Source organism: Arvicanthis niloticus, chromosome 3 (assembly GCF_011762505.2).
Source record: "Arvicanthis niloticus isolate mArvNil1 chromosome 3, mArvNil1.pat.X, whole genome shotgun sequence".
Lineage (NCBI taxonomy): Eukaryota > Metazoa > Chordata > Mammalia > Rodentia > Muridae > Arvicanthis > Arvicanthis niloticus.
In genome coordinates, this window is record NC_047660.1 from 12,359,873 (window position 1) to 12,387,413 (window position 27,541).

The 27,541-nt window shown below is 34.1% G+C and overlaps 1 pseudogene; it reads left to right on the forward strand.

The window, feature by feature from the left end:
* The window catches only part of LOC117705141 (eukaryotic initiation factor 4A-II-like), a 68,958-nt pseudogene that overhangs the window by 676 nt on the left and 40,741 nt on the right, over positions 1-27,541 (forward strand).

Here is a 27,541-nt window from a genome sequence, read left to right on the forward strand (position 1 = left end):
CTCACATCAAACTTTCTCTTTTTTCTTTATTTTCTATCAACTTAGGCAAATTATTGACCCTGTAGTATGCTACACTAATGTGCAATGTTAATGTTTGTAGTCATTTTATTTTGGTTTTAGATTTATTTAATGTATTCATTTATGTTGTCTCATACAAATGTGTACACATCTCTAAGGGTTGATCTTTCTTCCATTCTGGACTCCTTTCCTCTTTTTACCACTCTATGTTTCCTATCATCATAGATAATTACTTTAAGTTGTGAAGATTTCTGTAGAGTCACCAGACTCTTAATCTATTTGCTCTGAACCAGTAATTCTGATTAAAAAGTGTCTGAATTGATAATGACTTAATCTGCTTTAATTGTTTCTTTTCATGAATTTGACATTTATACCACTTGATTTGATTTTAGCTGCAAACTGAAACTTAAAATCTTCCTGTGGCTGGAAGGCTTTGCTAATTGCATTAATGCAAGAGATTGAGATAGGAAATGCATTTTTGAATTACTGATTTTGTAGATTTCAGTTCCTTTTTATTTGTATTTTCAAATTAGTCAATTGCTTTACAGTAACATCCCTTTTATGAAAGACTTTTAAATATAATGGAATGTAGTCAAATAATGATATAGTCTACCTCTTAATCTCAACCTGGTAGATCCATATCTTGTTTTTAATATAAGAATGTGTTTATTGTCTTGCTTGTTCATTGAAGATTTGCATTTATTGTATTGCTAGTTCCTCAACCTAGAACTGACCTTAATACTTGCATGAAATTAAAATGGCATAAAAGCAAAAAGAAGGAGGGAGGATGGAATGGGGATTCTAGGGAGGGGAAATGGGGAAAAGGGATGACATCTTAAATGTAAATAAATAAAATATCCAATAAAATGGAAGTACCATATATCTTAAAATGGTTTTCTTTTTCCACCTAATTTTCTTTTTGAGACAATTCTCCTTCCTTTGTTGTTGTTGTTGTTGCTCTTGTTTAAGAATTTACCCTTATTCAGGGTAATGGCTTCTAAATTATTCAAGTCTGTTGGTATTAGCAGACTTGAATATTCAGAAACATTCAACAATATAGTATAATTTTAGTCTTCAGCCCAAGGAAGAAATACTAGATTCATGCCTGAGACTTCTCCAACTCATTGAAAATAAAGTCCTGAAAGCATTGCTGCTTACTCTGATACAGGTAAGTGAAAATTCCCATAGAATGTCTTATTTTTAAATTTCAGCCCAAATGTCATCCATGATACCTGGTCATATAGATTTATAAACCATGAAGAGACTAGGATAAAACCCTTATCACCTCTTATGATGTCATACTAGCTATAAGGCTATTTGAGATTCATTGATGACTGTCACATAAGACAACATAGAATTAGGTTTATCAAGAATACATGCTACTCATACAGACTAACCAGGTTCAGGTATTTTATAAAAATATAAAATGAAACAATAAATAAAAGATATAATGTAGAAAATGATTATAGTTAGGATTTTAATATTTATATTAATAAAGTATTAGTAGTACTGTATCTGTATATATTATATAAATATTGAAGACTGAACTTTAGAAGAGAATTGCTATGGACACATATAAATTGAACTTTTCTTATAATGTCTTATAATTATTTAGGAATTTGCAAATATTTTGGTTATAAATGACAAAAGCATCCTGACTGTGGAGAGTTGGAATTTCACAAGTCAAGAGTCAACATTATCTTGAGCTCTCTGAAGGCTTCCTTAAAAACTACTTAGTATCAACCTCTTTAATTTGTTTTTCTAACATTTTCATAATTGTGAGATAAAATTCTTTGATTTATTGCTGAACACACATGAGGCTTAGCCCCTACCTATTTCTATCTAAGAATATGATAGTATCTGAATATATTTCTCTCATTTGATATGTCCTGTTTACTTGACTTTAACTGTATTATAACAACTGACATATAACATTTTATTTCTCTTTCAAATAAAAGCTTATATAACCCCTTCCTCAGTGGGACATGTGTTTCAAGACAATATGAAACTCTGTTCAGGAAACTATCACTCATTTTTGCCTCAATATAGTTTCTTATTTCCATTATAGTTGTACGTCATGTAAAGAATTTTAAATCAGCTTTTTAAAAGAATTATTAAATAATTATGAAACATTATATATATATATATATATATATATATATATATATATATATATACAATTATGGTGATAACAGTAGGGGGGTTGTACATACACATACATAAAAAGAATATTTTATTATGTATAAAATACTGATAATATAGATGGGCAGAATGTTCAAGATAAAATTAAATAAAAACATACATAAATAGAAGAATCAATATTAATAAATTATACTTTGAATTGATATTAATAGATTAAAAAACTTAACAAGGTAGATGATAGTCGATCTTGAGTATCAAGAGTCCAGGAAACAATTTAGACAACTTTTCTAGAATTTCTCTTTAAGAAATGACACAATGTCTCACAGGTGATGTTACTTCTGTGTCTAACTGAACTGGGCTTGACCCAAACTAGTCCATCAACTAAGGGGTGGGAGAGGAGCTCATAGGGCCCCTAGCTATGGATGGAAAAGGAGAAAAGGAAGTCATCGCTTTAACTATTCTGTCATTCCTTAAAGAGAACATTTAACTCTTTCTCCCTACCCTAAGTCTTACATAGGTAAGGCTCCAGTTCATACCTTAGTGTTCTTTTGTCCTTGGAAGGATTCCTAGCCATGTCCTGTTTAGGGATGAGCCGTCCACTCCAGGTCTCTCCAGAGACTTTGGTAGTGTCCCTAAAAACAATCAAGATTTGTGAAGCTATCAGTAAATATGCAACATTCTTATATACCATTAAAGTCGTTTAATTATTTAAATAATGTGCTAATTATAAAAAACTATCAACCCACAAAGTCTCCACAACTCCCATTTTCTTACTACATATTTTTAAGAAAAAAAAAAGTTATTAGAAGCTACTTAGAAATTATTAGCTTGCCCTATGAAAGAAACTATGCTTAAGAAGCAAAGGTAGCAGCTTTAATTTTCTTCAAAACCCTTACATGTAACATGGTAGGAGTTTTGTGACGCTTACTGTGTCCTTTATAGAACAGTACAGAAAAACTCAGAGATTAATATGAGGGACTTACCAATTCAACTGACATTTTAAGTATCAATTCCCAGGATGCACTTCATTCCTCAAGAATTATCTCATTTTCAGAATTCTACTCAGTAGCAGAAATTTTCAGCTTATGTAAAAAACTGTACTGAATTTTATCTTTAACTTTGTGTTGAGCATCATTGGTATCATCTCAATTGACCTATAGAGACAAAACAAATTCATGGATGCCAAATGGATGAGTACAGCAATAAGCCCCGAAGAAAACACTTGATTCTATGCAATATTTCAACCAAAACAGACAATTTAAACATTGTTTTATGGCGGTGAAACACTCAAACAAAAAGATTCTGCAACAACTAAGTGTTGGGAAAACAAAAGAACAAAAAGCTACAATATCATACATTTTGAAAGCAAAGGAAGCGAAGCAAAACAAAACAAAAAATAAAAGTACTTTAACAGGGACCGTTTTGGCATCTCAGCACATCTTCAGTGAATTCCTCCTCTGACTTGAAGTTTACAATTATTTTGTAATTGATTTCTCAATTTCCCAAAATAATCTATTCTTTTGCACATTGTATTCTAAACAAAATACTCAATGCTGTCCACTAAAGTGCAGCTCAGTATTTAATTCTGAAATCATCATCTAGTTTAGAGAGAAAATATATATAGCCTCTTCTCCAAAACTAATTTTAGTAATGTATGGTTTTCTCTTTGCCAGCTCTGTAAAGCAATAAATAAATAAATAAATAAATAAAATAATTTATGTCATCAAAAGTCAAGCTAATCTACTGCAATTTTATGATTTTTACCCAAAGACACTACTATTTATCTTCTCCAGAGGCTTAAGGCATGGTTTAACATTTTTGTATTCAGGTTTTCAGCAAAGATGATTAAATTGCTGTGGATTGCATCTTTTTGTGTTATGGATTTATGGGTATTTAGACTCTGAAGTGCATTTAGGAAAAAAAGAGTATTTATCATGTTAGAATCATTATGATAACAAATCTGAATTAGGTTTTGAAGACACAGAGAAAATTATGTACAATGCGCACCACAGCGGGGGTGGGGGGAACTATATAATTCTATGTATACAAACTCAACACATTAATTCAATTTTATTGCTGTGATAAAATACCATGACTAAGGAAAACTTTAAAAAAAATGTTTATTTTGGCTTACAGTTACAGAAAGGATGTCAATAATTGTAAATTCATGTTAAACCTCATGCAGAAACCAGAAAAAGCAAATTAGAAATGAAAAAAAAAAAAAACCCTACAAAGTCTTAAAGACTGTCTTTAATGTTACACTTCCTCCAGGAATGCTCCAACACTGAAAATTCCATCAAGCACCAAAAAAATAATCAAATACATGGGCCTGAGGAGTAAGGGGACAGTGGTCTAATTGCCATTACCACACCCACACAACTGAACAGCTTACAAAGTAGCAATATACATTTCATCTTTGTGTGAATGTGTCTTGATAGAAAAATCACACAGTTATAAAAATTTTAAATATATTAAACTACACTTGCCATGAATAAAGAAAATCTTTTCACTCTCCCTGATAATAAAATCTGTAACAATTAAGCACCATAATGTACTCACATTATCTAGTCAAATTAAGATGACTTTTACAATTTTATTGTCTGAACTACTCCACGGTTTGTTCCTTTCAGAGTCGAAAACATAAAATTAAACTAAATTTAATGTCTGTATTTGTTGGCCTTCAAGTATACTTTTTGAACTTCTTAGTGACATAGCACTCATTTATACTATTGTTTCTCTTGGAACCATAATCAACTTTAGATTATCTTATATGGTCCAAGCAACAGACATAAAAATGATTCATAATCATTAGTCTCTTTATTACACCAATCAATCTCGACATAATGCTGATTGTTCTTTAATTTATCCTCAGTATACTTAACCTTATGGCTCTACCTTCAAGTTTATTCATTATCTTCTTCTTAGATAATTGTTATGCTCTTGCTGTTGGGTTGCCCCTATTTTTCCAAGATGACACATGCTATTTGTGGAACAGAGGCCTGATTACATTATTTTTCAGTGTTTGGGTTTTTAAACACAAAAGCCTTTTGTTCAACAAACTTTAGTCACATCCATCCTTTGGAAATTGCGATATTCTGTTGACACACTTATTTATCACTTGTTACTTTAAATTGATTGCACTTGACAAATGTATCATGTATTCATGAATAATTTGAATGAGTAATATATTTTCTTCTATCATAATTTAAATTGACTAATGCAATTATTGTACTTAGGTCTTTACTGGTATCCATCTCATTTTCAACATTTCTTTAATTTGTATGTTTTATGCTGTTTCCATGCAGTGTGTATATATATGTATATACATACACACATATATACATACATACATACATATATAATTTAGATAATATTCTTTTTATGCGATGGGTTATTTTTACATTTATCTTACCATCTTTCATCTTCCTTCCACTTTCATCTAACTTCCTGTTCTCCCCTATTTTCCTCCACCCACTCTTTTTTCTTTTATCTCTCTCTCTCTCTCTCTCTCTCTCTCTCTCTCTCTCTCTCTCTCTTCTTTTTTTTCTGGCACAAAAAAGTGGCAGATTGGCCATACCATCATTTGAAAACTGAATCAAACATTCTTTTTCTTCCACCAGTCCCAGAATCCTTTCCTCCTCTTCATCATGTTTCCTGGGCCTCAGTGATGATAGATTCCCTGCTCTGGACCAATCTCTCAATCGTCACACATTTTTAGCACTGTGACTAGGAATGGATTGTTCCTGTTTTGAAAATAGACCACTGCTGTGACCAAGTCTGAAAGCTCAATACATCCATGAATAGAAACATAAGTAGTTAAGTGGCAGTTTGATTATATGACAAACCATCAGCTATAGATTTCTCCATGGAGCCTATGATCTCCTTAGCCACATATATTTGACCAGAGCCACAATCTCAGGGACAATTCTCCTTTACAGAGGGCCACAAATACAAACTAGAAGTAGCTGGTAACACCCAGATCATTCAGACCATTATTTCATTGATGTCTAAATCTTGACAGACAGCACACTTTTGGAGTTTTCAGGGGCTACAGTTATTAGTGATAATCATTGATGAATACAAACAACTTTTGTGACTATGAACATTAGCCAGCAACAAGAAATCCAGGGTCTAATGTACCCTTCCTCACAGTGCATGGTATCTAGGAGAAACTTTCTGTATAGTTCTTAGTCGCGCTCCATAATGATGAATATAACATATAATTTTGAGAACTATAATAACTAGCTGGTCCACAGCTCACTGGGAAATTGGTTTCTTGTGGCATTGAGATTTTCTACAGCTTTTGGAAGCAGCAGTAATGATTGACATGCAATAGTTCCAGTCAAGCTGCTTTTTAAAAATGAATTCCTAGTATTAGTTTAATTATAAAGTAGGTTTCTGAATTGGTTTATCAAACATTCTTAGTTTTGTATTATCATTTCCTTTTCCTTCACCTCTTCCTTATTTCTTATTACACACTACTCACTTAATATCTGGCATCATTGAATCTCTCTCCTCTATTTTCCTTATTTTGTATTTCTGTTATGTTTTTTCCTTTCATTTATCAGGTTAATTTCTGCTGAAAATAATCTGGTTTATTATTGCTCTACAATTTAGCATGCAGATTTTAAATGGCAGACTCTTATATTCTGCAGGTTGACCAGATGTAAATCTCTATATCAGAATCCACTGTGCAGCAGAAGCTTGTCTTATAGCATAAATGGTGTACTAAACTTTGAATATAAGGATAAGTGCTTAAAAGGCAATTTAATATTATAATCATTTAGAATAAAAAAGGCACTACATTTTCCTTCAGAGCCTATGACTTAACAGGCCACATGTTTTGGCCCAGTTATGGTCATGTGCAATCAAATAACCAATTGGTGTGCTCTTCCCTGAGGAGACTATTTTTCCCCATCATCAGTACCCCTTCTTTCCACTGCAGTTCTTTGTTAGGATTGAGGCATTTCCAACATATTAGCTTTTAGTGGTACTATTTAATGTCTTTTATACTCTATAATTTACATATATGAATTAAAAATAAAAAAATACATATCATTTAAAACTTTTTTTTTTTTTTTTTTGGATTATAGCCTATTCTTAACACAAGAAAATTTTCACTGATACTGCGACAGTTAAGTTCTAGGAAGTTAGTCCAAAAATGTCATTGTGTTCAATTTACATATAAGTAGTGAGTTTATTTGTAAATCTTGGGAAGACAATTTGTCTTTTACTCTTTTGAGCTACTAAAACAACTGCATTTTGTGGTTGTGTATGCCATATATACTGAGAGTGGTACATGATGTTCCAGTCTTTCAGAATCCACTCTCTATTCTCTGACTCTGTTTCTCTCAGGCCTTTCCATTTTCCATTATTTGTGATACCATTTTGACTATTAGATAATCAGCAGGATGACATTCTCCATATTCAAATCCTGAGCTCAATCTTAACTACAAATTTACCACTGTCATGATTATTGGTTGAAGACAGTATCTCCCCAAACCACAGGGGTTTAAAGCTTGGCTTTCAAAATGAATAGGTTATGTGGGCTCACAACATCAGTAAATGAATCTATTCATAAACGTAGGGCTGAATGATCTCTTAGGAAGTTGGAAAGAGTGTCTATTAAAGGTGAAAAATCATTGGTCTTCTTAGGATATGAATAACCCATGACTCATAGAATTGCAAACATTATGTGGCATCTCAAATAAAGTATGAGAATCTTGTGAGTGCTCAAGTGGTAAATATGGTAAAAGAAAAAAAAGTCTTTAAGAAACTGTATTCAGAATTATGGATTAGTACCAAATACTAAATTATGGCATTACTACTGGGACTATTGTGTAAATCATAGGTGGCTCATGAGAGATATAAAGTGTCTATAAGAATTTTCTTTCAAAGAAAGCTGAATAAAACAATTTATCCAGGGCTTGAGTTCACTGGAATGTTAACAACAAAGGTTTGAAGAAAGCCTTCTCTATCACTTGGGAAAAAGTCAAGGATAATTGTGAGGCAATGTCTTAGTTGATCATTAAATAACCAAACTCTATTACCTACAGGATTTAACCACAAAGGTGTCCAAAGAAATGAAACAGGGCAAATGGACATATTTCATTTTACAGGGTTTGGTAAACTGAAATATGTGAACCATAATATAGACAAATGTTCAGGAATTCAGTGGAGGAATTAGCTTCAGAAATGGCTGGTTCTCTAATAACACATTTGTTAGAAGCTATGGCTATTATGAGACTATCCGTACAAATGGGAGAAGTTATGCTGAGTCCTTGAGAGACTTGAGGCCCAGGAAGTGGGGAGGCTTGGTGATAGAGGAGCAGTCACTTGGGAACAGAAGGAGGAATGGGGTAACAAATTGTGGGAGAGCAATGGCTGGATTATAAATAAATTAATTAATTCATTAAAAATACAAAGGCAGCTTATGGATGTCTTAATAAAGTAGTGTGAAAATCCTGTTAAATTATGGTTATTGTTCGCCTGGGCCTGCTGCCTTCAGCAGACACCACCTGGTCTGCTCCTGTGTGGACACTGGATCCCAAGACATCCTAGAGGGACCACTGAACCCAGAGCAGCAGTTAAGATTAACACTCACACACTGCCATATGCCCATCCCAGACACATAACTGGGTGCAGGCAGGTTCCAGCAGACACCCAAACCGCGACCTTGCAGAATACCACTCCCCTTCTGCTCCTTGCCTGGGCCTTCTACCTGGAGTAGACACCCGCATGGTTAGTCCCTGCATGGACACCAGATCCCGAGACATCCTAGAGAGACCACTGAACCCAGAGTGGCAGACACCCGGCTGATCTGTGCCTATGTGGTCACCGGATACTAAGACATCCTAGAGGAGACACTGCACCCAGAGAAGCAAACAATTAGCTGGTCTGCCACCATGGAGACACCATATTCTAAGACATCATAGAGGAACCACTATACTCAGAGCAACTGGAGCTCAAGATTAAAAGATCAGAGAGACATCTGGACCCTGAGGAGTTGAGACACAAACAAGAAAACTGGAAAGGCAGGCTCCAGTCAAAGACAGTGAGTACAGGCAGCACTAGAGTTAACCAGATGATGAAAGGCAAGTGCAAGAATGTAAGCAAAATAATCCAAAGTTACATGGCATCATCAGAACCCAGTTCTCCAATCATAGCAAGCCCTGAACACCCCATCACACTGGAAAAGCAAGATTCAGAATTAAAATCACTTCTCATGACAATGACAGAGGACTTTAAGAAGGACATAAATAACACTCTCAAAGAATTTAAGGAGAACACAGGTCGACAGGTAGAAGCCCTTAAAGAGGAAACATAAAAATTCCTTAAAGAATTACAAGAAAACACAAACAAACAGATGAAGGAATTAAACAAAACCATCCAGGATCTAAAACTGGAAGTAGAAACAATAAAGAAATCACAAAGGGAGACTACCCTGGAGATATAAAACCTAGGAAAAAGATCAGGAGTCATAGACACAAGTATCACCAACAGAATACAAGAGATAGAAGAGAGAATCTCATGTGCAGAAGATACCATGAAAAACATTGACACAACTGTCAAAGAAAATGAAAAAAGCAAAAAGCTACTAACCCAATACATCCAGGAAATCCAGGACACAATGAGAAGGCCAAATCTAAAAATAATGGGTATAAATTAGGGTGAAGACTCCCAACGTAAAGGACCAGTAAATATCTTCAACAAAATTATAGAGGAAAACTTTCCTAACATAAAGAAAGAGATTTATTTAAATATACAAGAAGCATACAGAACTCCAAATAGCCTAGACCAGAAAAGAAATACCTCTCGCCACATAATAATCAAAAGATCAAATGTACAAAACAAAGAAAAAATACTAAAAGCAGACAGGGAAAAAGGTAAAGTAAAATATAAAGGCCGACCTATAAGATTTACACCAGACATCTCACCAGAGACTATAAAAGCCAGAAAATCTTGGACTGATATTATATAGACCCTAAGAGAACATAAATGCCAGCCCAGATTACTATACCCAGCAAAACTCTCAATTAATATTGATGGAGTAACCAAGTTATTCCAAGACAAAACCAAATTTACCCAATATCTTACCACTAATCCAGCACTTCAAAGGATAATTGGCAAGGAGGGATACTATAACCTAGAAAAATGAAGAAAGTAATCTTCCAACAATCCCAAAAGAAGATAACTACACAAACATAATTCCACCTCTAATAACAAAAATAACAGAAAACAATATTCATTTTTCCTTAATATCTCTTAATATCAATGGACTCAACTCTCCAATAAAAAGACATTGACTATTAGACTGGATACATGAATACGACCCAGAATGTTGCTGCATACAGGAAATGCACCTCTGTGAAAAAGACAGACACTACCTCAGAGTAAAAGGATGGAAAATAATCTTCCAAGCAAATGGTCCCAAGAAACAAGCTGGAGTAGCAATTCTAATATCAAATAAAATCGATTTACAACCAAAAGTAATCAAAAAATATAATGAAGGACACTTCAAATTCATGAAAGGAAAATTGTACCAAGCTGACCTCTAAATTCTGAACATCTATGCCCCAAATGCAAGAGCACCCACATACATAAAAGAAACTTTACTAAAGCTTAAAGCATACATTGAACCTCACACAATAATAGTGGGAGATATCAACACCCCACTCTCAGCAATGGACAAATCATGGAAACAAAATCTAAACTGAGACACAATGAAATTAACAGAACTTATGAACCAATTGGACTTAACTGATATCTATAGAACATTTCATCCTAAAACAAAAGAATATGCCTTTTTCTCAGCACCTCATAGTACCTTCTCCAAAACAGAACATACAATTGGTCACAAAACAGGCCTCGACAGATATAAAAAGATTGAAATAATTCCTGGTACCCTATCAGACCACCATGGACTAAGGCTAGTCTTTAGTAATAACAAAAGCAATGGAAAGCCCACATACATGTGGAAAATGAACAATGCTCTACTCAAAGATGACTTGGTCAAGGAAGAAATAAAGAAAGAAATTAAAGACATTTTAGAATTTAACAAAAAGTAGGACACATCATACCAAAACTTGTGGGACTCCATGAAAGCAGTACTAAAAGGAAAACTCATAGCTCTAAGTGCCCACAAAAAGAAAGTGGAAAGAGCATACACTAACAACGAGACAGCACACCTGAAAGCGTTAGAACAAAAAGAAGCTAATGTACCCAAGAGGAGTAGATGGCAGGAAATAATCAAACACAGAACTGAAATCAACCAAATAGAAACAGAAAGAAATATACAGAATATCAACAAAACCAGGAGCTGGTTCTTTGAGAAAATCAACAAGATAGATAAACCTTTAGCCAGACTAACCAAAGGGCATAGAGACAATATTCAAATTAATAAAATCAGCACTGAAAAAGGAGACATAACAACAGAAACTGAGGAATTTAAAAAATTGTCAGATCCTAATACAAAGGGCTACACTCAAGAAAATTGGAAAATCTGGATGAAATTGACAATTTCCTAGACAGATACCAAGTATCAAAATTAAATCAGGAGCAGATAAATGATCTAAGCAGTCCCATAACCCCTAAAGGAATAGAAGCAGTCATTAAAAGGCTCCCCATCAAAATAAAATATGGGACCAGATGGTTTTAGTGCAGAATTCTATCAGACCTTCAAGGAAGACCTAATACCCATTCTCTTCAAACTATTGCACAGAAAGGAAACAGAAGGAACAATACCCAATTCGTTCTATGAAGCTACAATCACGCTCATACCTAAACCCCACAAAGACCCAACAAAGAAAGAGAACTACAGTTCAATCTGTCTTATGAATATTGATCCAAAAATACTCAATAAAATTCTCACTAACAGAATCCAAGAACACATCAAAACAATCATCCATCATGATCAAGTAGGCTTTATCCCAGGAATGCAGGCATGGTTCAATATTCAGAAATCCATCAATGTAATCCACTCCATAAATAAACTCAAAGAAAAAACACACATGATCATCTCACTAGATGCTGAGAAAGTATTTCACAAAATTCCACACCCTTCATGTTAAAAGTCTTGAAAAGAACAGGAATTCAAGACCCATACCTAAACATAGTAAAAGCAATATACAGCAAGCCAGTAGCCAACATCAAACTAAATGGAGAGAAACTTGAAATAATCCCACTGAGATCCCGGACTAGACAAGGCTGCCCACTCTCACCCTATGTATTCAATATAGTACTGGAAGTCCTGGACAGAGCAATTAGACAACAAGAGGAAGTCAAGGAATTACAAATAGGAAAAGAATAAGTCAAAGTTTCACTATTTGCAGATGATACGATAGTATACTTAAGTGACCCTAAAACTTCCACCATAGAATTCCTAAACCTGATAAAGAACTTCAACAAAGTGGCTGGATATAAAATCAACTCAAACTAGTCAGTAGCCTTCCTCTACTCAAAGGATAAACAGGCTGAAAAAGAATTTAGGGAAAATGACAGACACCCTTCAAAATAGTCACAAATAATGCAAAATATCTTGGAGTGAATCTAACCAAGCAAGTTGATAAGAACTTCAAGACTCTGAAGAAAGAAATAGAAGATCTCAGAAGATGGAAAGATCTCCCATGCTCCTGGATTGGCAGGATTAATTTAGTAAAAATGGCCATCTTGCCAAAAGCAATCTACAGGTTCAATGCAATAACCGTCAAAATTCCAAATCAATTTTTCGTAGAGATACAAAGAGCAATTTGCAAATTCATTTGGATTAACAAAAAAACCCAGGATAGTGAGAACTATTCTCAACAACAAAAGAACTTCTGGGGGAATTACCATCCCTGACTCAAACTGTACTACAGAGCAATAGTGATAAAAACTTCATGGTATTGGTACACAGACAGGCAGGAAGATCAATGGAATAAAATTGAAGATCCAGAAATGAACCCCCACACTTATGGTCACTTGATCTTTGATAAAGGAGCTTAAACCATCCAGTGGAAAAAGGACAGCATTTTCAACAAGTGGTGCTGGCTCAACTGGAGGTCAGCATGTAGAAGAATGCAAATTAATCCATTCTTATCCCCTTGTACAAAGCTCAAGTCCAAGTGGATAAAAAACTTTCACATAAACCAGATACATGGAAACTAATAGAAAAGAAGGTGGAGAAGAACCTCGAATACCTAGGCACAGGGGAAAAGTTCCTGAACAGAACACCAATGGCTTATGCTCTAAGATTAAGTATTGACAAATGGGACCTCATAAAATTGCAAAGCTTTTTTTAAAGCAAAGGACATTGTCAATAAAACAAAACGGCAACCAACAGTTTGGGAAAAAATATTTACCAATCCTACATCCGATAGAGGGCTAATATCCAATATATACAAAGAACTCAAGAATTTATACTCCAGATAACAAAATAACCCCATTAAAAAAGAGGTACAGAGCTAAACAAAGAATTCTCAACTGATGAAACTCGAATGGCTGAGAAGCACCTTAAGAAATGCTCAACATCCTTAGTCATCAGGGAAATGCAAATCAAAACAACACTGAGATACCACCTCACACCAGTCAGAATGGCTAAGATCAAAAACTCAGGTGATAGTAGATGCAGGTGAGGATGTGGAGAAAGAGGAACACTCATCCATTGTTGGTGGGATTGCAAGCTGGTACAACCACTCTGGAAATCAGTCTGGCAGTTCCTCAGAAAATTTGAGATTGCATTACCTGTGAGGATCCAGCTATACTGCTCCTGGGCATATACCCCGAAGGTGCTCCAACATATAGCAAGGACATATGCTCCACTATGTTCATAGCAGCCTTATTTATAATAGCCAGAAGCTGGAAAGAACCCAGGTGTCCTTCAACAGAGGAATGGATACAAAAAATGTGTCAAATTTACACAATTGAGTATTATTCAGCTATTAAAAATAATGAATTCAAGAAATTCATTATTAAATTAATTAAATTAAATTATTAAATTAAATTATTAAATTAAATGGATGGAACTAGAAATTTTCATCCTGAGTGAGTTAACCCAATCACAAAAGAACACACACAGTATTTACTTACTGATAAACGGACGTTATCCCAAATGCTTGTAATAGCCAAGACTCAACACACAGACCACATGAAGCTCATGAAGAAATACCAAGTTGGATGCCTCAGTCCTACTTAGAAGGAGTAACAAAAATACTCAAGGGAGCAAATATGGAAACAAAATATGGGACAGAAACTGAAGGAATAGCCATCTGGAGGACATTCCACTTGGGTCTCCATCCCAGTACAGTCACCAAAGGTAGACACTGATGTTGGTGGCAGGAAGTGCATGCTGACCAAAGCCTGAAAAAGCTGTCTCCTTAGAGGTCTGCCAAAGGCTGACACATTCATAGGCAGATGCTCACAACTAACCACTGATCTGATCAAGGGTTTCCCAATGGACAAGTTAGAGCTAAGATTGAAGGAGCAGAAAGGGTTTGTGGCCCCATGAGGAGAGCAACAATACCAACCAACCAGAGCTCCCCAAGGTCTAAACCACCAACCTGGGAGCACATAGGAAGGGACCAATGACTCCATCTGTACATGAAGGGGAGAATGGCCTTTTCTGGCATAGATGGATAGGTGGGAGAAGAGATTCTTGGTCCCATGAAGGATCAACACTGAGTGTGGTGGGGGGTGAATTCGAGGGTGGGGAGGTGCAAGTGGAGGGTAGGTGGGGGCACATCCTCATGGAAGCATAAGGAGGTGGGATGAGATAGGAGGTTCCTGGGTGGTGGGGGGAAGGGGGGTTTGGGGATAAAATTTGAAATATATATATATACATATATATTATATATATAAAATATATTATATATATAATATCCAATAAAAATTATAATTATCACCTGCACATTCATGTTTCAAATAGTACTTAACTGATACTTTTTGGACATGCTCTCACTATATACTCCTGGTTGAGGTAAGATATATGGTTTTGTGTGTGTGTGTGTGTGTGTGTGTGTGTGCGCGTGTGTGTAGATGTGTGTGTTTATGTGTTGTGTGTATGTGTTTGTGTAATCTATAAGATCTTATATATTTATGAATTGGAAAATTTAAATGGAAGGAGAGATATTGTAAGTTTATAATTTCAAAAATAGTGTTTAAAAAAACATGAAGTTTTGTGGCTAAGCAGTTGACAAGGATCTTGGAGGAATTTAAAAGAGAATAGAATATAATTAAAATAATTTTGTTATTTATTATCATTAATTTAAGTATATAGCACATTTTAAGGTTCCTTTAGAGTAATATGCTGACTATACAGAAATAAATTAGCATACCCATAGCATAGCAGTAATATTCTTTAACTTCCTGTAAGTGAAATATTAAAGCTAAGTCTATGTTTTAGTAAAAATTCAGAATATTTTTGATCATTTGAACTATGGCCTTATTTGTCTGAAATGTTTGCATCTGAGTTTCCTACGCAGAGACACTTTAGCTCATTATTATCTAAGGCATATTTCAATGCCTTTATATGAATTTGTATTCAATACAACCTCAAAGAAAAATGTCCTATATGCGTCTACATTTGATGTCTTATTTCTCACTCACTAGAACCTCACAAATCTCAATATCTTTCTCATAACTTCTCCACTATCTGAAATACAGTGTTCACAACACTATTCAGAAATTTTGTTTAATTTCCCTTTATACTCTGCTACACTACAAAGTACTGTGACACTTTGGTACATGATAAGACAAAATATGAATCACTTGATAATTAGGTCTTTTGTTAATACTTCTTTGGCCCATAGGGGAGGGTGTTTGGTCATTTTTAGATTCTAAAACTATAAGTGTTTCACCTGGCAACTATTTTCTTGAAAGTTCTGAGTTGCCGGACTACACTCTCGATATAAATCAATTTACAATATATAGGTTGTGTAGATTAGATATATAATAGATTTAACAATGTTTACAATTATTAAGCTGTTTTGAATTCAGCAGAACAACATTAATTTTATAGTAGTGTACTTTATGCTAATTTTCATGCTTACATATTTACTTTGTCTTTCTGATCTCAAGTATCCTTATGAACAATTGTTTTTCTAAAGTTATAATTCACAAAATTTTATTTCAGTAATATTTTTGAAGCATTTTTTTTCAGATTGTATTCCAGTAACTCTTTGCTACAGACTTCTTAATCTGTGGAGTCTCAATGTGTTTTACACACAGAAGAGAGACAATGTTCAATATATTTTGTAAAATAAAAAAAAAAGAAAATATTTGTAATTGTGAAATGTAAATATCGAGGATTAGAATGAATTTACTGGGCCTGATTTCAATCTGTGCTGTAGTTCATGGCCTTTGTTTATTATATTCTGCAATGTCTCCATTTATCTTTTTCTCTATCATCATCTTTTACATGAGGGAAACAAAATTGATCCTGTAGAAACTATGATGTTGAGATTATTGGAACACTTTCATTTATTTATGGCCTGGCAAGACCTCCAGTTGCTGTACATGATTGCTGCAGGTATAAATCTTGGTGTTCTCATGAAAAGAATGACATGCTGAAAATGTGGGGTGTGTTCCTCAGCTAGTTTATCCTTGCTGGGTTTGCATGCACAGCATGATAGAAACAAAAAGATATTAAAGAGGAACCATTTAGAGATATAAACTGGAGTCACCTATGCATCATGATTCAACCATGTACATCTACTTCATTTTATGTAGGCTGGATCATATTTCAAGTACTTTGTTCACAACAGCTTCTTTCCAGTCATTAATAGATTTAGCTAAAATTTTATTTGTTTTTTTTCCTTACCTTGGTTAAATACATTGCATTGAGACAATAAAAGTGCCTTTCCATTTTTCAAATATTCTTAGTGTATGAAATCATTCACATGACCATTATAAGCATTGGACACATTGGTGAATAAGTATGTGTATGAAAATCTCTCTCTCTCTCTCTCTCTCTCTCTCTCTGTGTGTGTGTGTGTGTGTGTGTGTGTATGTGTGTGTGTATGTGTGTGTGTGTGTGTGTGTGTGTATGAGAACAAGTGCAAGCAATTGGCTTATCTAGGAGATAATCTAAATTTTACAGATATAGTGTTGAAGAAAGACTGAAATTGAGTGCATTTTAGTTATATTTTAATTTTTGAACATTATAAAAATTTCCAAATAAAATAGCAATAATAAAAATCTCAAAGAAAAATGCAAATATGTTTAAAATAACATTACTTATGTAATTTATGACTTTACTTGCACACAATAAAGGATGAATTTGGGAAATTTATGCTTAGCAATTGTTTCTTTTGAATTTTATATTATCCAGGAACATTTTGTATTTTTCTTTTTTTTATACAAGCTACACATATTAGGATATTTATTTGAGATAGAGAGTTGGTTCAACAGATAATAGTACCTTGTTTTACAATGTGAGGATCAAATCTGTGGTCCCAGCACAGCAAGCCACCTGTTTAACAATGTCTGCAACTCCTGCTATGAGGGCTCTGACTCCATCTTGTGCTCTTCATGGTGAAAGATGCATACAAATTCACAGGCAAGTAAATTTTAAAAAAATACATCGTTACAAAACAGTGAAACAAGGTGAAGATGATTCAAATATGAACCATACATCTCTGGGATGAACTTACTGTTTGCATTCCAGCTTGTTTGTAGGCATGTCTATCTTGGTAATTACTGTAGTATACCAGCTATTTACATTCTTAAATAGAGGATATCCTCCAGAATTGGCTCTATTAATCATATCTCACTGTACAAACAGTTTGAAAATCTGTGTCCAATAAATAGAACTCTGCAAAATAAGCTTGTTGTTGTATATTAATTAAATGAATCAATAGATTTTATGTCATACATTTGCATATTAGAAAAGATCTTCAAATTAATGTCTTATTTGAGAATGAGTATTACATGAACATTTCCTTTTGTTCATGAAATTCATATTGTGAGACTAGACACTGAAGAATAACAGTGCCACACACCAACTGTGCTCATTTGATTCCCAAGATAAGGGTGCACTGTGCAAAACATCTTTGTCAGCATGAACCTGTCTTTTTACAACTTGGCTGTATTAAGAGCTGTATCTTTTGAAATGGAAATGAGCTCATTATTTATCAACTCTTGCAGAATTCTACTTAATTGCATAAAGGTCATCCGTGATAATTTCTAGCTCATTTTAAGTCATGCTTTTGAAACTCTTTAGTGTTGGTTTGTTTAATACATTAACTTTTGAAGTGCTTCTTCATTGTGCTGTATTTACAAGTTGATATATATTCTAGAATTAAAATATATCTAGTTCACATTGTTTCTAGGCATTAAAAATGAGTGCTGACTGGCACATATAGATGCATATTGATGTTTGGGAAGAGAAAAAAGACCACTTAAACAACACACACACACACAAAATTGAAGAACTGTTACAGATCACATCTCAAGGCAGTAGGCTTATATAATATAGGATATGACCTCAGGATAAGACTTAATAAGATTGGGCTTTGACTTTCCTGCTTGAAACAAATAAAAATCCTCATAAAATATGTGACACTGTGTTTTTCATAGCACAGTTCCAGTTAATGGAAGATACTGGTCACTGAGGAAAGAGAGTGGAGGGTGCTGAAAGGGTAGGCCTGCAGGGACCCTTGTATCATTGTTCCATGGGAAATAAGAAATAGGTTGGAAGAGAAATATTCAGAAATGAGACAGAGATTGAAAACACAGTGGTCATGATGGTACTATCATATCAACTTTTCTTTTAAAAAATACACCTTTTAGGTATTAAAATACAAGATTTTAAATGACTTTTTCATACAGCCTCAGTTTTGGATCAATGTAGCCTCATCACCTACCCATGACTATTTTTATACTTTTTTTTTGCACTAGTATTCGCCTCTTCTACGTATATATTATATGTATTTGTTATCGTGCGTTGGCATTCTTGCTACTCATATCTTGAAAAAGAAAAGCTAACAAACAAAACAAAACCAAAACCAAAAAAAAACCCTAAATGCAGACAGACAGGAAGTACTTTGAATGAGTGGTCAGCACAGCTGCCAGTACCAAGTGTGGGATTCTGCCCTATGATCTAGTGCACAAATGCCTGAAGAGGGTCTGCAATCAATTCATGTTATTGCCATTCCTCTTAGGTGCCCAGCATAACTGCACAGGAAATTCTTATTGTTGAATATATCATACATTATTAATAAAGAACACAAAGAAATCAAATAGGAACAGAGGTGGAAGTTTTCTCCCTGTTGGTCAGTGTCTATTGTTACAGAAGTTGTGGTGCATACCACTGAGGAAGATTATTAATCAGTGGTAACATCCAAGTGGAGATACTGAATGCAACAATACAGAACTTCATCACAAGACACGTCTTCTGGTGTAATAGCCACATACAATTTCGGGTGTAAAGATCACTTTATCTATATTGTATCTGAGGCTTACTCCATGGGATGGGATATATTCCTTGAAATATAGAACTGGTCGATATCTACAGCTAAGAAGGTTGCAATCCTTATGGAGCAATGACCTTACTACATATGTTGTACTAAATGAATCTGTAAACAAGCTGTGTTCTAGACACTTCTGTTTGTACAGATAGATGAGTGCCGCCCTCAGCCTGGGTAACAGCATCCTCTTTGGCAATGTGTAATAGTCAAAGAAAGGACAGATAAATGGTTGAGGTGCTGAGGCCTACTGAATATGAGTGTTGTGCCCTGGTAGTGTTTAATGGAGTGTCCCCTCCAGTAAAGCTTAGGGAAAAGCAGAAGAGGTGATGGAAACATTGTGGGAGATAAAAGTGTGGATAGATGTGCAGTAGAATACTGTCACTTATACAACACAAGGCTCTTTCAATAATAACCACTTAGCAATTATGACTGTTGGCATGAGGCCTGCATAAAAGAAAATTCAAAAAAGAAATATGGGCATGAGAATGAGATGAAGGCTAGTTGGGAAGTGAAGGGTAGTAATAAGTGGATAGGAACATGAATGCTGGTAGTAGACATTCAGTGTGGTCCCAGTAAATTTTATAGAAATTTGATAGCCATTTTTTTAAAGAAAAAAAAATAAATTACATAGAACAATAAAAATGATCAGATAATTCTGCAGGCCTTCTTTCTTACTGCAATCTAGAGTACTTCCAACAGTGATCTATTGTGAACTAAACCAGAAGTAGAAAATCATCTGAGATAGTGTTAGGGATCAGAACAGTCTTTAGGAGCATCAAAAGGCTAATTGTTGCCTTTCTTTGTCTTGTGAATGAATATGTGTGTTTGTAGTCAGTAAGCTCTTTGAAACAAACTGGCTAGGTCTCAGCATCTTTAGTATCTTAGTCTTTAGTATCTTAGTCCCAAATGCATTTTTCAAAAATAAAACAAAGATTAGGTTAAACTTCATTCCAAATATAGTCAGATTGTCTTTAATATATATTTCACCTTTCAATTGCACAAAGGAAGAAAAAGGATGACTAAAATATGTATGCGAGAAGCAATGGTCTAATGCTTACATTTGTGTAGTCTGCTTAAACAGCTTTGTAAATGGAGTATGTAGGAGCAGGATGATGATCTGTAGCCTAAGACATCAAAAATACATGCAGTATAGTTGATTTCTCATTTATAAAGTAAACAACACATTATGTACAATAATTCTATTCCTATTGACAATAGAAAGGTAAATATATCTCACTGTTTTATTGATCATGTTTTCATTTACAAAGAGATAAAAAAATACGTATAGCAGTTACTACTTTTGCAGATGACCCAAATATGGTTCTCAGCTCTTACCTCAGTCAAAAGTTGAATTTAACCTGTTCCAGGTGTTTTGGTGCTTTTTTCTTCCCTACATGGGCACCATTGTGCGTGTGTACAACAGATGCAGTCATATGCACACACACACATAGAAATATTTTTAAAAGGCCTTAAAATTTTTTACTCTGGGGTGGTGTGATAGTTTGTATATGCTCAGCCCAGGGAGTGGCTGTATTAGAAAGTGTTGCTCTGTTAGAGTATGTGTTCTCTTGTTGGTGTAGATGTGTCACTGTGGGTGCACGCTTGTAGATCCTCATCCTAGCTGCCTGGAAGCCAGTATTCTGCTAGCAGCCATCAGATGAAGATGTCGAACTCTCAGTTCCTTCTGTGTCATCTCTGCCTGGTTGCTGCCATGTTCCTGCCTTAATGATAATAGACTGAACCTATGAACCTGTAAGCCAGCTTCAATTAAATGTCCTTATAAGAGTTACCTTGGTCAGGGTGTCTGTTCACAGCAGTAAAATTTCAAGACAGGTTGATATATATTGGTATATAATGTAAACTCTTTTCTTACAAGATTTAATATTATTTATTATTACTTTCTATTAATTGATACATGTATAATTATATGTTCATGATTTATTTACACTAAAGCTTTATTTAGATATTGTTTTATTTAAATAAACATTTACTAATGAATAATCTTGAAATGTGAAACATGTAAAATTGTTATTTTAAAATGATATATGTTTTCAATAATTTTAATTGCAACAGTGACCTGTTTAATACACTATCGCAACTTAAAGATATCTCAAAGCATTCACTAACAATCCTCATATTAAAAAAAATTGATTAAAAAAAAAGTTTCTCAATGATCTTCCGATGTGAGCTGCCAGGACTTTCACTTGAAGTGAAAGAGAGTTAGTGTCATTTGTATGAAAATTCTTTTAAGTCAATGACAGAACTAGGCCAGAAGCAATAAGAATAAATTAAGCAGAGGAGACTTCTCAATGGTTTTGTGAAACCTTATAATCAATGCCTCTAGCTGTTCTTTTCTGCACTGGATAGGCTGACAGAAGTCCAAATCAGTTCTTCATAACTGAGAAAGCAAAGACACTACACACATACTTTATATGACCCATAGTGCTCAGGATATAGCTAGTTAATTTATTTTTATTGAGATCAATCCATGTATAAACAATTTGGTTATGATTGTTTATTGCAAAGTCATACATATAGCTCAACAGTCAATCATAATTACCAAGGAGATCACCATATACCCAAGAATATCTAATTTTAGTCGCATGTCAAAAATTGGATTTGTGCCATAATCACCAGGTTAGGCAGCACCAATAGTGTACCACATAGTCAAATATTGTTAAAATGATAACAATAGCTGGGCAGTGGTGGCGCATGTCTTTAATCCCAGCACTTGGGAGGCAGAGGCAGGCGGATTTCTGAGTTCGAGGCCAGCCTGGTCTACAGAGTGAGTTCCAGGACAGACAGGGCTACACAGAGAAACCCTGTCTCAAAAAACCAACCCCCCCAAAAAAAGAGAGATAACATTATGTATAAATATTAAAATGATAATGTTAAAAAGTATACATTTGTTTATCTGCTTTTTTGTGATATCATAATACAATTATACTATTTCCCCTGTTTTGTCCTCCTTCCAAAGTATACCAAAGATCATTCCTTTTTCTCCTTTTAATTCTGGCTTTTATTAAACTTAATTGTCAGAAGGATATATATTTCTAAGTAAATCAATATAACCTGCTCAGTCTTTGCAATGTCTTTGGCATGTATGTATTCACAGCTGGTTTTCTGGTGTTGAATAAGCATTTTTTGTGCTCTTCCCTGGTGAGTGTTATGTCTCCCACCCTCAGCATTCCCTAGCTGCCTGTAGTTCTTTTGTGTGGAGGTTCAGACTGTGTTTCCTATCTCTCTTCCACCTCAGTTTTGTCCTTCCATGGTCTGTGTCTAAATTTAACAAGCATGACTTGCTCTCTTTTGCTTTTACAAGATAATATCACATTTGACAGTGTTTCCTCATTCGCCACTGTAAAATGGAAATTTGAATTGATAATGAATCAAAAAATAACTTGGATTTATAATGGTGTCTGAGGGTTTTACTGCTGGAAAGAGACTCCATGAAGACAGCAACTCTTATGAAGAAAAACATTCCACTGGGGCTGGGTTACAGTTAAGAGGGTTAGTCCATTATCCTCATGGTAGGAAACATGACAATATGCAGGCAGATATGATGCTGAAGATTTGAGTTGAGATTTTTACATTTTGATTGACAGACAAGGGAGAGTAATCCCTTAAAATTCTGAGACCTCAAGGCATCCTACTAATGACACACCTCTTCCAACAAAGCTACACCTTATCCAGCAAGGCTACACCTAATAGTGCTATTCATTATTGGCCTATGGGGGCCATTGTTATTAAAAACACCACAGGAAGTAAACAATATTTTTATATTGTGTATCAGAGGTTGATTCCAGCACTATGATTTGAATACTGTATTAATTGAAATAATTCATCTTTTTTATCTGTAGCCAAGATGTGTGCCAGCCAAGGAGCTGAGTGTATAAAAGCCAACATAAATAATTTGTGTTTAGAAGTAGCTATTAAGGGATATAGAAATGTTAATAATTAATTATAAAACAATTCTAGAATGTCATTGTTGCAGTGTTAATGAACTTTCAGGAAAGCCTGGAGGAAGCAGTTACTTGGTTAGAACCAAATTATCAAATCAAATGAATAGTTTTCATTATATTTCAGACATAATTTTTTCCTTACAATTACCCCTAACAATATCATGAGAAGTACTGACAAAGGAAAAGCTCTATTAACTTAATTTATTAATTTATTATTTTCTGAATAATATTTTTTATTTACAAGGACACATCAAGTGCTTTACGCATTTGAGAATCCAACTTATTTCTACCTTTCCTCACTTGGCACAGTTTGAGCCTCCAGATTAATTAGCTAAGTATTGCATTGTCAAGTCTCCTTAGAGGTCCCTGCGGTACTCTAGCTTACTTGATTCATCTTGGGAATTGAAAGCCAAGGCTGAAACACTCTGCACAGAGAGTTCTATTTCTTTGATGATAGACTGTGGCTCTTTCCCAGAATGACTACACTCTGCACTTCTCCCAATGGGCACATTGTTCCATTTGTATTACACAATATGTGCACTGCCATATTTAACACTGTCTACCAGACTCAGGCTCTTCTATTCTGCTCTTCGAGCCAAGTCCCATCCATAATAATAAAAAAAAAAAAACACAAAATGTTATCACACACACACACACACACACACACACACACACACACACACAAGCACTGTTAATGAGTATTCATTAATAGGTTGGTATATTTGAAAATGTAAGATTATAAAAATATTTATAACATTTCCAATATTACCAAACCATATTTTAAAGATAGAACTTAAGTGTTATGATTTTTTTTATTTCATCAACTATTTATTTTTAGTCGAGTAAATACACTCAGAAAATAATCTATAAAAGAGTTTATAAAAAAGATTAAATGGTTCTATAACCAATATTTTAATGGAAAATAAACCTTAATTTTGTTAAATCATTTCCAAATACTTTCAATGGATAAAAAAAAAGTTTATTTGACATCACATGATAAAAGATTTGTTTACTTATTTATTTTTTTAAATGAGTATGAATTGGATCAATAGTTCTAAGTTGCCACAAAGAAACATGATGTGAAATATTTAATTTCAAGTATTGTAACATTTTTTAATTTCCACATTTAGAAGATAATATTAACCAAATAAGTTTTAAAGTAGGAAACTATGACACACTAACCAAATCAAGTGTAGCTCTCATATTGGCTGACAATTCCCCTTCAAAAAACCAAAGACTACTGAAAAAACACTCAGATTAGAAGAAATGAGAAGTTCTTTCTTTGAGTTGTTGCTCAGTGTGGTACAAGAAATTCCCATGATATTACAACTATTGATGTATACCTCGGTTGCCCTCCAGAGGTAAAAAATTTCTATTCCTAACAATATCATGCAATTCATAGTCAGAGACCATTGTCCCCTGAGCTGGAATTGACCTGAAACTCTCCTCTTTGAGAACTAGTTTTCATGGTATCAGAACCACCAATAGAGAGAATAATTATTGCTATCCAACTATGATACATCTGAACTACAGGTAGCACAATACAATGACCCAAGTAGACCAGTAATGAAGTACATATATACATTGGTGGTAACCAACAGATTGCTAATTAGATTGTTGACTCTTTAAAACAAAACAAAAGCAGAAAACAAACAACAACAACAAAAACCTCATGCATGGTACTGTAAACCTAACCAACAACCGAGAGCTAATAAATTCATGGATCCTGGAGAGTACCATGCAGTCGCCACTTTGCTAAACCAATGTCATCTCGAAGCCAATTCAAAATATTTGTACTATACCAACAGAAAAGTATAGTGCTGAGAAATTTTCAAGGAAACCTACCTTTACAACAGACTGAGAGCACTGCAGTAAAGCATCGTTGTGTAGCCCAGCCTCAAAGGATGTATCTACAAAACTATTAAAGCACCTATATCTGTAAGAGACTGAGTTTATCATGGAAGAGTAGAAGGAAAGACTGTAAAAGTCAGAAGATCGTAGAGTTTGCTAGGAGATTATGACTTACAACACCCAGTAATGTGAGAAGCTACACACATAAAGTCTCACTAACATGTGACTGTATGTATGTGTGTGTGTCAGTGTCTATGTGTGTATATGTACACATATGCAAAAGGTAAGTAACAATATTTAATGAAAAAGGATGCCAAAAACTTGAAAGAATTCAGGGGGAACCTATGGGATTATTGACACATGGAAACAGAAGAGAGAAATTATGAAATTGCACTATATACTCAAAAATAAAAGAAATAATCATATTTTGTTCTGATATTGTTTTTAATTTGATTTTCAAACACTTACTAATTCTTTGAGAATCTCATTGAAAGTATCTTGACTGTTTTAACACTCTTCATTCAGTACCCTTTGTAACATGACTTTACCTATTCATTCAACTTGACATTTACTTAATTATTTTTGAGTTATTGAATACAATTTGTGTTGCAGTACTACTTTGGGTGTATGTACTTCTTCTGGGTCATGTCACCTATATGGGACATCATTAAGGAAACTGCCTCTTTCTCACACCACTTATCAACTGACAGTACCTCCTCAGCTAGGTGGGACTTTATGGGTAAATACTCTCTTTAAACTGGGACTGTCTAGCTCAGGCACTGCCTGGGTATCCTCCATGTTGTCACAATCATTGCAAATTCATCAGTGTGATGTCCCTGCTGTTTCTAGAAGATACTTGCCCCTTGTGGTTACCTATTACCTCTGCAACCACCCATTACCCTTGCATTCTTTATACTCTTTTTTTTTTTTACAATAAATCATGAACTTTGGGAGGAGATGGTTGGTATGGACATTTCATTTAGACCTGAGCATTAGGCAATATCGTATCCTCTAAATTTAGACCAGCTGTGGGTCACTGTATTGAAAGTTCATTGCCAGCTATTGTTTCTCTGATGAGGTCTGAGATACTCTAATATAGTATAATTATATTATATAGTAATTTTTCATCATTAATTTATTGTCTGATATACTATCAGCGTAAAAATGGGATATGAGTGAGTAAAAACATATTGTCTAATTATATCAAAGCACTAGGTACAATTATAAGAATAAAATATGTTAAAAATGAATGTGTTACAGGAAAAAAGTTTTTCAGATATTTATACTTTATGTTAATGAAGTACTGTCATTTTCTATTAGGATAATTAGGAGGTATGGATCAAAAAAATCAACTAAAATTAGATTGAATGTAATAGTTTTATAAATATGTATAAGATATCCACTGTCTTACTAAGACTCGACTTTTTTTTTTACAATCACATAAATTGTAATTCACAATTACTACCAACCAAATAAATTACTTAGGTATTATTTTACTATTAAAATGATTCTACTTAGCTATAAAATTGTTTTAGTACCCTCTTATAAAATACTTAAAATATAAAATTAAAACTATATAGAAATGATACATATAATGAACAGATACTTTAATAAATAAAATGTGTGTCAGTGTCAAAAAACAGACCTGAAGCTTTTACCTCTAATCTGTACAAAAATCCAAGAGAAATATTCTTTAGTTGCTACTCGTGATTTGCATTTCATAGAAATATATTGGCTTAAAGTATTCAACTTTGAATTTAACTTTTTGAAAAGAGCGCTGGATGGAAAACATATTTGTCTTTGAATGATGTGGCATATTTTCATTTGAACAGAAATGACTTTCATTTCCTATGACATCCCTCTGGCAATGTGTTGCCCAGAAGTTTCAGAAATTTCATGATTTTGAGTGACAAAACAATTTTAGTTGGAATCTCTTGCTAGTTGACAGGAAATATGACCTTACAAATGTTAAATAGGAAAAAAAAAACTCTCAAAAGAAGCTGTCTTACTTTGTTGCTAAATTTTCCAAGGAAAATTAGACTATTGTATAAAGAACCAACTTATTTAGTCAAGATCTGGGACATCTCTAACTACTTTAACTTGACCTCATTATAACTGCATAGTTTT